We start from the raw sequence: 13530 nt of genomic DNA on the forward strand, positions 1-13530 counted from the left end.
GGGACAGAAAAGTAATATATGCAGTTATATAAAGAAATAGTTTTAAAAAATAAAGTCTTTAAAGAGAAAGTAAAAGTAATAAAAAAAATTAGCCATGTAAAGATGGATATCACACAAAGAATCTGGATTGTGTTGTCTTTGGGATTTTTAACTGCAGAAAGACATTTGATTGTAAAGACTGGGCAGTTAAACCAATGTGTATATTTTAAAGGTACCGTGACTTCAAAATTTGGATGTAAGGATATGTTGCTTTGGAAAGGAGGCTCTGCTTTTGTTTCCACAGAAAGCAAGAGACTATGGATTTGTTCCAGATTAAGATACATCAGGTTTGACCAGCCAAAACCCCCTGAAAGGTTTCTGATGACACCATGGCCCAGATGATCCAATATCCAGAATGTTTTCAAGGCAACTGGCTCAGACAATTCACCCTCACGGACTACTCCATAATCCTAAAATTTTCTTTATGTCCCCATAAGAATACAGCATCCTCATCCAGCAGGAAGTAGTATGAGAAGCTATGTCCAAATTCCCAAATAAAGCAAGCTGGCTTTGGAGATGGAATTGGCTCACTCCTTCTCTAAACCCAAGCATATTGCTAAAAGAGAAGGTTGAGAGAGTCTTCTGTCCAATATCAGAAGAGCCCTCTGGTGTGAGACAGAGAAAAACCAATGTTTTTATTTAAAGCAGGGTGATTATAAATGCAATCTTTCTCTAAAGAAGAAAAGGGGATAGTGTAGATGTGGTAGGATGAAAGGGTAGATTAATGAACCTACTTTTAGAGAACAACAACTTATTTAGAAATGTTTTACATTGCTATGGATTTTAGTTTATTGATACAAGTTTAAACTTAGTAAATATACTGTATATATATTTCTACTCTTGTTTGAGGTATTATGTTTATGTAACTCATTTAGATTGTAATAGATAATTAAAAAATACAGATTAATAATTAGTCTTTTATGATAGCAAACTTGTAGCAATGTTAAGTTTTCTAGGTATACATAGATATAATTCAATTAGATAGGTAATCTTCACATACTTCAAAGACCTACAGAGTATGACATTTAAAATGTTTTAAAAAATTTAGACTTTCTGGACAGTGAGACATGTCTGCTCCTGGCAGCATTGATTTACTTCAGAGAGGAGGATGGGCATCGAAGACACTCTATATGGAGTTTATCTTATTCTTGGCAAAAATAGCCATTTGGGCAACAAACTGTTTTTGCCTGGACTGCTTGATTGATTGTACTGGACCCAGACATTCTACAGGACACAGAGAAGTGACTGAGAGACTCTAGGCCTGTGGGCTGAAGACAGATGCCCCAATTTTACAGAGGAACTTTAAATGACTGTCCAGGCTGCCAGCTGTCTCTGTCTACTCTCACAAGACTCCCAAAAGTTGCTTGCATCTTTCTCCCATTTCTCAGGTAATATTATATCCTTTTGAGGTCTTCAATATAGTTGAAGACTAGATAGTTATAATTTCTTTAGTTATGATAAAAGATAAGTTAGATATAAACCTTAGACTCACAAATATAGGATAGATAGGATATCTTCTTTAATTTTGCCAAGTACAAATAAACTAGATACTATAAACAGACTAGATATTGTACCTGTAATTCTTGCTTGATAATTGTTCTGTTATATGTAATTTTACTATGTTAAAGTTAAAACCTTCCTTTTTGAAAAAAAAAAAGAAAAGGGGAAGTGCTGTGGATATCTGTATGCTGTGAATGTGTTGCTCTGATTGGTTAATAAATAAAGTGCTGATTGGTCAGTATCCAGGCAGAAAGTATAGGTGGGACAAAGAGAGAGGACAATTCTGGGAACAGGAGGGTTGAGTCAGGAAATGCTGCCAGCCACCGCCGCCATGAGAAGTGAGATGTAAAGTACCGGTAAGTCACAAGCCACATGGCAACTTATAGATTAATAGAAATGGGCTAATTTAAGATATAATAACTAGATAGCAAGAAGCCTAAGCCATTAGGCCAAATAGTTTAAATAATATAAGCATCTGTGTGTTTATTTGGGTCTGAGTGGCTGTGGGGCAGGGTGGGACCGGAGATAACTCCAGCTACAGGATGTCTGCAGGAAGATACTGCTCTGTATCTGTTCAAGTTGTCATGGCACATTCCTGAGGTCCTTCTTGGAACTGAGTACAGCAGGTGGTCTGAGATGGTGGCTCTTTCCCTAAGGTGGAGCCTCTAAAGTCAAGTCTAGGCCTTCACAGTATCACCAAGACTCCTTGAGGCTTGACTTTATCCTCTGGAAGAGCCCTACTTCTTCTAGGTACTAGCTTTTGCTATAGTCAGCTGAATTCCTGCTTCATAGTTCTGTGGTCTGCAGTAGTTGCTCCCACATAGCTTTAAGGACCCCATCCACAGATTTGCTTTTCAGCAGTGGCTCATGTTCTGAATCTATTCTCAAGGTTACATGCTTAGGATGAACATCCTTTGGCTATGGCCTTATACAGCCACCATTAGATGTATATTAGCTAGCTAGCTTATTAGAAAAATTAGCATGAATATAATATTCATACTTTAGTGACAGAAGCCTTTTAGATTAGGATTAATTCCTTAGCCTCAAGGGAATTCTGACTATAATCAAATAGTGGACATTTTAGGTGGTACCAGGCTAATTGAACCTGAGCTTGCTCTCTGTCTTGTGCATACTAGGCTGACCTTGGACTCACTATGTAGCTGCAATTGGCCTTGAATTCCTGATCTTCCTGCCTCAGCCTCCCAAAAGCTTGGATCTGCCCTTTCCTTTGTATCACCCAGCAGTGTTCCCCATCCCTTGTGTGGAGCTGGCAGGCTTTATAGTGTTATGGAGGATGTTACATGTAAATCAAAATGATCTTTGATTTCTCACTTTTTTTCTATAGAAAAAAAATCCCTAGGAAATTCAGATAATCATCATAAAAGTCTAAATGAAAGCCTTAGAGACAAATGTAGGTTCATTATGAAGAAAGGATGATAATTTGAAAAAAAATCTTTAAACAAAAATCACAAAGACTGAATGTTTATTTCATAATGGTATGATGAGGAAGACCCAGACTCCTGCATTGTTTCTCCTCTATTATTATGGGTCTTTTCTGTGCTCGACAATGAATTCTCTTGTTCATGCCTCTCCCCTCCTGTTCCTCTCTTTTCTCTATTACTTATCTTTGTTTCTACTCAATCCAAAGAGTAAAACTTAGGTTCTGATAGTTTAACTTTTTTCTTTTTTAGATTGAGGGTACCAGTCTTCTTGATAGAGTGGAAAATATTTAGTATGATTCAGTCAGTCACCTTTATGCTGTTATTTTGTTACATTGTATTTAGACTCATTCCTAAAAACTAATGTGGTGTATGTCTCAGCAAAAGCAGGTCATGTAACAAGTGCTGATACTTTTGGTTTGAGTGAAAGAGAAAAAAAGAAAACATTATAGATCTTTTATGGTGCATATGTGGGGTAGATTTGGATATATGACTTATAGGCAAGGCAACACTTCTTTGGAACTTTTGTGTTTAAGAAAGTAGTGTGTAGCATACACCCAAATGCTGTGGGATGTTCTGTATGGCAAATGTGTTGCTGATTGGTCAATAAATAAAACAATGATTGGCCAGTGGCCAGGCAGGAAGTATAGGCGCGACAAGGAGGAGAATAAAGCTGGGAAGTGGAAGGCTGAGTCAGGGAGACACTGCCAGCTGCCACAATGACAAACAGCATATGAAGATGCCGGTAAGCCACGAGCCATGTGGCAAGGTATAGATTAATGGAAATGGATTAATTTAAACTGTAAGAACAGTTAGCAAGAAACCTGTCATGGCCATACAGTTTGTAACCAATATAAGTCTCTGTGTTTACTTGGTCGGGTCTGAGCGTCTGTGGGACTGGCAGGTGAGAGAGATTTGTCCTGACTATGGGCCAGGCAGGAAAACTCTAGCTACACCCGAATTTACATAAAAACAAATTTTCAACAACTTAAAATCATTCTTTAGCATTAAAATTATTTCTTAAATTATGTACTCCTATAAATCTTAATCAGATGGCTTAGTATTAATGAGCTATCCTGGTAAACATGGTAAACTGTTTTTGGTTTATTTACTTATTTCAGTTGTTAAAATAAATGTAATTGGAAACAGCTTCTTTCACAGCAGTTCTGACAATCTTTTACCTTCAGCTCCAAAACAGACCTTGTCTCTCTCTCAGGCTGGGGATGTAGCCTGGGTAGAGTGAGTACCTGCACACATGACCCTGTATTCTATCACTAGCACTGCAGAAAAAAAATGGGCCTTAACTAACACAGCTTTCTCTCTCTCTCTCTCTCTCTCTCTCTCTCTCTCTCTCTCTCCTTTCATATATGTACGTGTGTTTTTTTCAGATTGCAGTTATGTTAAGTTAGAAGACAATTAAAAACAGAAAATAATTATTTTAAATATGCCAACACAGGTTTCTAGAAGGACATTTGCTGTTTCTTCCCTTATTATACATTAGTTAGCTTCATTTAGCTATTTAACACATATGAACAATTCCAGTATTCTGTGATATGATTAAAATGTGGTAGGAGAGAAATGAAGTTCTTTTCTGTAATTTTAATCTTGTCTTCAAGCTATACTTAAACTTTTCATTTTCAAAACAGCTAATAATATTATTTGTTATTAGCAAGAGATTCAGTTTTCCTAGACTTTAGTAATTTTTGTGAGCAAATAAACAGATTAATTTTAATTGTTCTAGAATTAATTTCTCTTACTCAAAATAAACTAATTAAATTTAAAAATCAAGAAGCTAGTATTTAAAAAATATTGACTTAATATAAAGTAGAAAAACTATTTTAAATTTTTGTTAGTGGGTTTAAACAACAAATAGTAGCTCATACATTCATGAGTAGGGGATTCAGGAACAGTTTAGCTGTGTGGCAAGGGTTAGGATCTTTCCTGAGATGTAGTCAAAACATCCCATGATTGCTCAGAGACTGCAACTATTCCCTGAGACAGAACCTGCCATCACCCGACTGGACTAAGAGGTGAGTCTTTATCCTCATATCCAAACTCCCCAGCCCTTAGGCTTTGGGCCCAGGGGCACAACCCTGTGTCCATACACCACCACCCACTGAAGTCCCAGTTTCAGGCCAGTTGGCAGGCAGACCTCCTACACACAGGTCAGACTACCACCATTCCCCATCAGACCCTGTAACCCAAGCCTCACCTTCCCCAAATCCCACCCACCCTCCGAGACTGCAACTGTTCCCTGAGACAGAGCCCGCTAGCACCTGATTAGAATAAGAGTCCCAGTTTCAGGCCAGTTGGCAGGCAGACCTCCTGCAGACAGGTCAGACTACCACCATCTACTACGCACTAAGACTGCAGCTACTTCCTGAGACAGAGCCCACTAGTGCCAGTTGAACTAAGAGCTGCTCCCTGAGACAGAGTCCATCAGAATCGACTAGACCAAGAGCTCCTACTGGATCAAGAGTATCAATCAGTCCAAGAGAGGCTCTCTCAGACACAGACACTGCTTGTGCCAAGTGGAGAAACAGATGGGTAGATGCCAGTGCAAAAATACAGCCAACAACATAAAAACCAATATGGCTCCATCAGAACCTACATCAACAAGACCTGAACATCCCAACACAGAAGAAACAGAAGATATCTACCATAAAAATGACTTTAAGAAGATATTAGAGATCTTAAAAGAGGAAATGAAAAATTCCCTTAAAGAAATCGAGGAAAAGTCAAACAAAAAATGGGAAGAAATCAGTAAATCCCTTGAAAGCCAAGAGAAAGCAATTAAACAAGTGAGGGAAACAGTTCAAGATTTCAAAACTGAAATGGAGACAATAAAGAAGACACAAACTGAGGTAATGCTGGAAGTGGAAAATCTGAGTAAATGAACAGGAACTACAGGTGTAAGTATAACCAACAGAATGCAAGAGATGGAAGAGTGGATCTCTGGCATTGAAGATATGGTAGAGGAAATAGATTCATCAGTCAAAGAAAACACTAAAGCCAACAAAGTCATGACCCAAAATGTTCAGAAAATTTGGGACACCATGAAAAGACCAAACCTAAGAATAACAGGGATAGAAAAGGAGAAGAATACCAACTCAAAGACACAGAAAATATATTCAACAAAATCATAGAAGAAAACTTTCCTAACCTAAAGAAGGAAATGCCTATAAAAATACAAGGTTACCGAACACCAAATAGACTGGATCCAAAATAAGTCCCCTTGCCACATAATAATCAAACCACTAAACATACAGAATAAAGAAAAAATATTAAGAGCTGCAAAGGAAAAAGGCCAAGTAACATATAAAGACAGACCCATAAGAATAACACCTGACTTCTCAATGGAGACTCTAAAAGCCAGAAGGTCCTGGACAGACGTTATGCAGATACTAAGAGACCATGGATGCCAACCCAGACTATTATATCCAGCAAAACTCTCAATCAACATAGATGGGGTAAACAAAATATTCCATGATAAAATGAGATTTAAACAATATCTCTCCACAAATCCAGCCCTACAGAAAGCACTTGAAGGAAAAATCCAACCTAAGGAAGTTAGCTACACCCATGAAAACACAGGCAAAAGATAGTCCCATACCAACAAATACCAAAGAAGGGAAACATACAACACTACCATCAAAAAATAACAGGAATTAACAATAACTAGTCATTAATATCCATCAATATCAATGGTCTCAATTCACCTATAAAAAGACACAGGCTAACAGAATGGATGTGAAACAAGATCCATCCATTTGCTGCATACAATAAACACACCTGAACTTCAAAGACAGACACTACCTCAGAATAAAAAGCTCAGAAAAGACTTTCCAATCAAATGGATTTAAGAAGCAAGCTGGTGTAGCTATCCTAATATCTAATAAAATAGACTTCAAACTAAAGTCAATTGAAAGAGATTGGGATGGATGCTATATATTTATCACAGGGAAAATCCGACAAGATGAAATCTCAATTCTGAATATTTATGCCCCAAATACAAGAGCACTGACATTTGTAAAAGAAACATTACTAAATTTTAAATCCCACATCAAATCCCATACACTAGTAGTGGGAGACTTCAACACCCCATTCTCACCAATGGACAGGTCTGCCAGAGTGAAACTTAACAGAGAAATAAGGGAACTAACAAACATTATGACTCAAATAGACTTAATAGATATCTACAGAATATTCCACCCTAACACAAAAGAATATACCTTCTTTTCAGCACTCCATGGAACCTTCTCCAAAATCAACCACATGCTTGGTCACAAAGCAAATCTCAACAGATACAAAAAATTGAAATAACCTCCTGTATCTTATCAGACCACCATGATTTAAAGTTAGATTTCAACAACAACAAAAATTACAGAAAGCTTACAATATCATGGAAACTGAATAATGCCCAAGTGAATCACCAATGGGTCAAGGAAGAAATGAAGAAATTAAAGATTTCCTAGAATTCAATGAAAATAAGTATACAACATACCCGAACTTATGGGACACCACGAAAGCAGTTAAGAGGAAAATTCTTAGCTCTAAATGCCCACATAAAGAAGTCGGAGAAATCTCACACTAGTGACTTAACAGCACAACTGAAAGCTCTAGAACAAGAAGAAGCACACTCACCCAGGAGAAACAGATGCCAAGAAATAATCAAATTGAGGGCTGAAATCAATAAAATAGAAACAAAGAGAACAATACAAAAAATCAATAAAACAGAGTTGGTTCTTTGAGAAAATCAACAAGATAGATAAGCCCTTATCCAAATTAACCAAAAAGCAGAGAGAGAGAGAGCATCCAAATTAACAAAATCAGAAGTGAAAAGGGAGACATAACAACAGACAATGAGGAAATCCAGAGAATCATCATATCATACTTCAAAAACCTGTACTCCACAAAATTGTAACATCTGAAAGAAATGGATGATTTTCTGGAGAGGCACCCCATACCAAAGTTAAATCAAGACCAGATAAACTATTTAAATAGATGAATAACCCCTAAGGAAATAGAAACGGTCATTAAAAGTCTCCCAACCAAAAAAAGCCCAGGACCAAATGGTTTCAGCACAGAATTATACCAAATTTTCAAAGAAGAGCTAATACCAATACTCTTCAAATTGTTCTACACAATAGAAAAAGAAGGAACATTACCAAATTCTTTTTATGAGGCTACAGTTACCCTAATGCCCAAACCACACAAAGACGCAATAAAGAAAGAGAATTAGAGACCAATCTCCCTCATGAACATTGATGCAAAAATACTCAATAAAATACTGGGTAACCGAATACAGGAACACATCAAAAAAATTATTCACCATGACCAAGTAGGCTTCCTCCCAGGGATGCAAGGATGGTTCAACATATGAAAACCTGTCAATGTAATACACCATATAAACAAACTGAAAAAATAAAAACCCACATGATCATCTCATTGGATGCTGAAAAAGCCTTTGACGAAATCCAACACCCCTTCATGATAAAGGTTCTAGAGAGTTCAGGAATACAAGGAATATACCTAAACATAATAAAGGCAATTTACAGCAAACCAACAGCCAACATCAAATTAAGTGTATAGAAACTCAAAGCAATTCCACTAAAATCAAAAACAAGACAAGGCTGTCCACTCTCCCCATACTTATTCAATACAGTACTTGAAGTTGTAGCTAGAGCAATAAGACAACAAAAGGAGATCAAAGGGATAGAAATTGGAATGGAAGAAGTCAAACTTTCACTATTTGCAGACGATATGATAGTATACATAAGTGACCCCAAAAATTCTACCAGGGAACTCCTACAGCTGATAAATTCCTTCAGTAAGGTGGTAGGATACAAGATTAACTAAAAAAAATCAGTAGCCCTCCTATATACAAATGAAAAAGGGACTGAGAAAGAAATCAGAGAAACATCACCCTTTACAATAGCCACAAATAATATAAAATACCTTGAGGTAACTCTAACTAAGCAAGTAAAAGACCTGTATGATAAGAACTTTAAGTCTCTGAAGAAAGAAATTGAAGAATGTAGCATGAATCTTAAAGAGTCTTATTAATAAAATCAAACCTGAGGCCAGTTATTGGGGTGAACACTGGAAGGTCAGAGAACCAGAACAAGCCACAGCTACCTCACCTCGCTGGATCCTCAGCTGGTCTTGTTTCCTCAGACTGGAGGCCTCTGAGTCCTCATCCAGAATGGGTCTCAGCTGAACTGCTGCTGGAAGCCTGAAAGCTTAACCAGCCAAATGCTTAACCAGGCCAAATGCTTCTAGTTTCTGATCCTCACGCCTTATATACCTTCTGCTTTCTACCACCACTCCCTGTGATTAAAGGCTCGCTTTCTGGGATTAAAGGTGTGAGTCACCATGCTTGGCCATTTCCAATGTGGCCTTGAACTCACAGAGATCCAGAGGGATTTCTACCTCTGGAGTGCTAGGATTAAAGGTGTGAGTGTCACCATTTTCTAGCCTTTGTATCTAGTGGCTGTTCTGTCTCTGGCCCCAGATAAGTTTATTAGGGTGCACAATATTTTGGGGAACACAATACCACCACAGAAGAAAATCAATCAGAAAATGGAAAGATCTCCCATGCTCATGGATAGGTAGAATCAACAAAGTAAAAATGGCAATCCTACCAAAAGCAATCTACAGATTTAATGCAATCCCCATCAAAATCTCAACACAATTCTTCACAGACTTGGAAAGAACAATACTTAACTTTATATGAAAAAACAAAAAACCTAGGATAGCCAAAGAATCCTGTATAATAAAGCAACCTCTGGAGGCACCATGATCCCTGACTCAAGCTCTACTACAGAGCTATAGTAATAAAAATAGCTTGGTACTGGTATAAAAACCAACATGTGGACCAATGGAATCGAATTGAAGACCCTACCATTAATCCACACACCAATGAACATAATGATTTTTGACAAAGAAGCCAAAACTGTACCATGGAAAAAAGAAAGCATCTTCAACAAATGGTGCTGGCATAACTGGATGTCAACATGCAGAAGATTGCAAATAGATCCATATCTGTCGCCATGCATAAAACTCAAGTGCAAGTGGATCAAAGACCTCAACATAAATCCAGTTACACTGAACTTGATAGAAGAGAAAGTAGGAGGTAATCTGGAACGCATTGGCACAGGAGAGCACTTCCTAAATATAACACCAGTAGCACAGACACTGAGAGCAACAATTAATAAAAGGGACCTCCTGTAACTGAGAAGCTTTATAGAGCAAAGGACATGGTCAATAAGACCAAACAACAGCCTACAGAATGGGAAAAGATCTTCACCAACCCCACATCTGACAGAGGGCTGATATCCAGAATATATAAAGAACTCAAGAAACTAGACATCAAAATGCCCAGCAGTCCAATTAAAAAATGGGCTACAGAGCTTAACAGGATTCTAAACAGAAGAATCTCAAATGGCTGAAAGGCATTTAAGGATTTGCTCAACATCCTTAGTTATCAGGAAAATGCAAATCAAAATAACTCTGAGATACCATCTTACATCTGTCAGAATGGCTAAGATTAAAAACACTGAAGACAGCTTATGTTGGAGAGGATGTGGAGCAAGGGGAACACTCCTCCACTGTTGGTGGGAATGCAAACTTGTACAGCCACTCTGGAAATCAGTATGGTGGTTTCTCAGAAAGTTGGGAATAAGTCTCCCTCAAGACCCAGTTATACCATTCTTGGGCATATACCCAAGGAATGCTCAATCTTACCACAAGGACACATGCTCAACTGTGTTTATATCAGCACTATTCGTAATAGCCAGAGCCTGGAAACAACCTAGAAACCCCTCAATTCAAGAATGGATAAAGAATATGTGGCATGTATATACAATGGAGTACTACTCAGCAGTAAAAAACAATGATATCATGAAACTTGCAAGCAAATGGATGGAACTAGAAAATATCATCTTGCGTGAGATAATCCAGACTCAGAAGGACAAACATAGTATGTACTCACTCATAAGTGGATACTAGATGTGAGGGAAGGGATGGCCAGACTGCAACCCACAACTCCAGTGAGGCTTGCTAACAGGAAAAGACCCTAGGGGGGACACATGGATGACCCAGCGTAGAATTAGATGAGATCTACATGAGCAGACTGAGTATGGGGTGTGGCAGAGGTCAAGGAGTGGGGGATGAGAACATAGGGAAATGGGATGGTCAACCTGGAACAGGGACAGAGCGGGAGGGCAGGGAGGAAGATACCATGATAGATGAGGACATCATGGGAATAGGAAGATGCAGGGTTCTGGGGAGGCTCTTAGGAATCCACAAGGATGACCCCACCTTGATCTGCTGGCAGTGGTCCAGAGGGTGCCTAGACTGGTCTACTCTGGTGACCGGTCTAGCAAATAACCTAGCTGTCATCATAAAGCCTTTGTCCAGTGACTGATGGAGGCAGATGCAGAGATCCATGGCCAGGCACCAGGCTGAGTTCCAGGAATCCAATTAATGAGAGAGAGAAGGGATTCTGCAGGTGAGGGATGTTGAGATCACGATGGGAGGATGTGCAGAGATGATGGACCACACTAGTGGAAGTCCATGAACTGTAGACTGGTGGCTGTGGAGCCCCCATGGGACTGGACTAGGCCCTCTAGATACATAAGACAATTGTTTGGCTCAAACTGTTTGGAGGGCACCCAGGCAGGGGGATTGGGATCTGTCCCTGGTCTATGGACAGGCTTCTGGGAATCTGGTGCCTGTGGTGTGATGCCTTGCACAGCCTTTGTGCAGTGGAAAGGAACTTGGACCTGCATAGGCTCAGTGTGCTGGGCTCTGATGATTCCCCATGGGAGACCTCAATTTGGGGGATGTGGGGATGTGGGGTAGCTTGGGAAAGAGGGCTAGGGGGTTGGGGGAGGGAAGAGGGAGAATCTGTGGATAGTATGTGGAGTGAGTAGAAAATTTCTTAATAAAAAAAATTGAAATTAAAAAAAAATCCCATGATTGCAATCAATGGAAGGTGTGGCTGGAGCAGAGGAACCCACTTCAGTGGGATGTTCCTCTGAAAAGTTGGTGCTGGCTGTTGGGAGACCTCATGTCCTTACCTTGTGACTCTCTCAGTGGGTCAGCTTTAGCATCCTTGTACATAGAATCTGGCTTCTCCATATGGCACTCGAGCATGCAAAGCAGGAGGGAGAGCATCTTTTTTTTTAGTTTACCCTTGGAAATGACACATTGTCACTTTTCATAAATTCTGTACCATACAGATCAATCTTATGTGAAGTGGAAGAAGACTATATAAGGAGCTGAATATCTCTTCCATGGATGCTGACTACTACACATGACCAAGACGGTGTGAACTGAATCAGCTATGCTGCCTTACTAACTAATCTTTTGAGCTGTAATGTGTAACAGCTTGGCAAAGTGTAAGATATCAGAACCTGGCATAATTGGGAGGCTCAATGAATTTCTCTCTTTTTTTTCATTTTTCTTTTTTGTGATGTTAGAAATTGAATATGGAGGCTTACACATGTTAGGCAAACACTATGCCATGGGGCTACATCCCTAGCCTCTTTTACATTTTTTCTCTTTTTTTTGTAGTTAAAAAGAAATATTGGGTCCACAGACCTACCTGATGCCATGAAGCTCAGGAGGGTGGAAGACACCCACAGGGCAGCCTGGGTCTTCACAATTCTACTGTCTGGGCTGCTTGAAGGCATCCATAGGCCTACCTGGTGTCACTATGATGAGTGAGAATATGGTGGAGAAACGGGATAGAAATAGAGGCAGAATGGTTTGTGTGCTGTAGAAAGAGGCAGATCTGAAGAGGCAAGGGCAGTGAGGAATGGGATGATGTTTGGGGCTTACTTGTTACCCAGGTTGATGTCCTGACCTGGACTGCTGGCTAGGGCCATGTCTGGGTCTGTGGTCCTACTGCTTCCTGGGTCTGTGTTGACCTCCATGTTGCTACTAAGGCCACAGGGATGCCTGGGGTCTAGACTGCAACCTGTGGCCATGTTGGCACCTGAGGACCATGCTACCATCTGAGTCACGCTGATCTGAGTGACAGACATTGTCACCTGGGGCCATAGTATCATCCAGGCCAGGGCTGCTGATGAGGGACATGTCTGGGTCTGTGGCCCTACCACAGCAGGGTCTGTGTTGATGTCCATGACTCCTGATGCCATCAAAGGCCATGCCAGTGTCTGGGCCATCATATAGGGCCATGTTGTTGTCTGAGGGCTGCTCTGCCATGGGGGCTATACAGATCTGAGTGGCCTATGCTGCCATCTAGAGGCATGGTGATATCTTAGCCAAGCTGCTGATGGGGATCATGTCTGGGGCCATGGTCTTACCACAGCCAGGGTCTGTGTTGATGTCCATGGCCATAATACCACAAAAGGTGACACAAATGCCCAGGATCTAGGCAACAACTTGTGGCCTTGTTGGCGTTTGAGGGCCATGCTAACACTGGGGCCATGTTGAGCTGGATGGCCTGTGCTGCCACATGGGGCCATGGTGCCATCTGGGCCAAGACTTCTGCCTACAGCCATGTCTGGGTCCATGGCCCCGC

The 13530-nt window shown here is 40.0% G+C and overlaps 1 non-coding gene across 1 annotated transcript; it reads left to right on the plus strand.

The window, feature by feature from the left end:
- Positions 1-3338: 3338 nt before the first annotated feature.
- Positions 3339-3405, plus strand: LOC131921306 (small nucleolar RNA SNORD56). The gene has a single exon (XR_009381934.1). It is a non-coding gene; the product is annotated as a small nucleolar RNA SNORD56 (small nucleolar RNA).
- The last annotated feature ends 10125 nt before the right edge of the window (positions 3406-13530 follow it).

Source organism: Peromyscus eremicus, chromosome 10 (genome assembly GCF_949786415.1).
Source record: "Peromyscus eremicus chromosome 10, PerEre_H2_v1, whole genome shotgun sequence".
NCBI lineage: Eukaryota > Metazoa > Chordata > Mammalia > Rodentia > Cricetidae > Peromyscus > Peromyscus eremicus.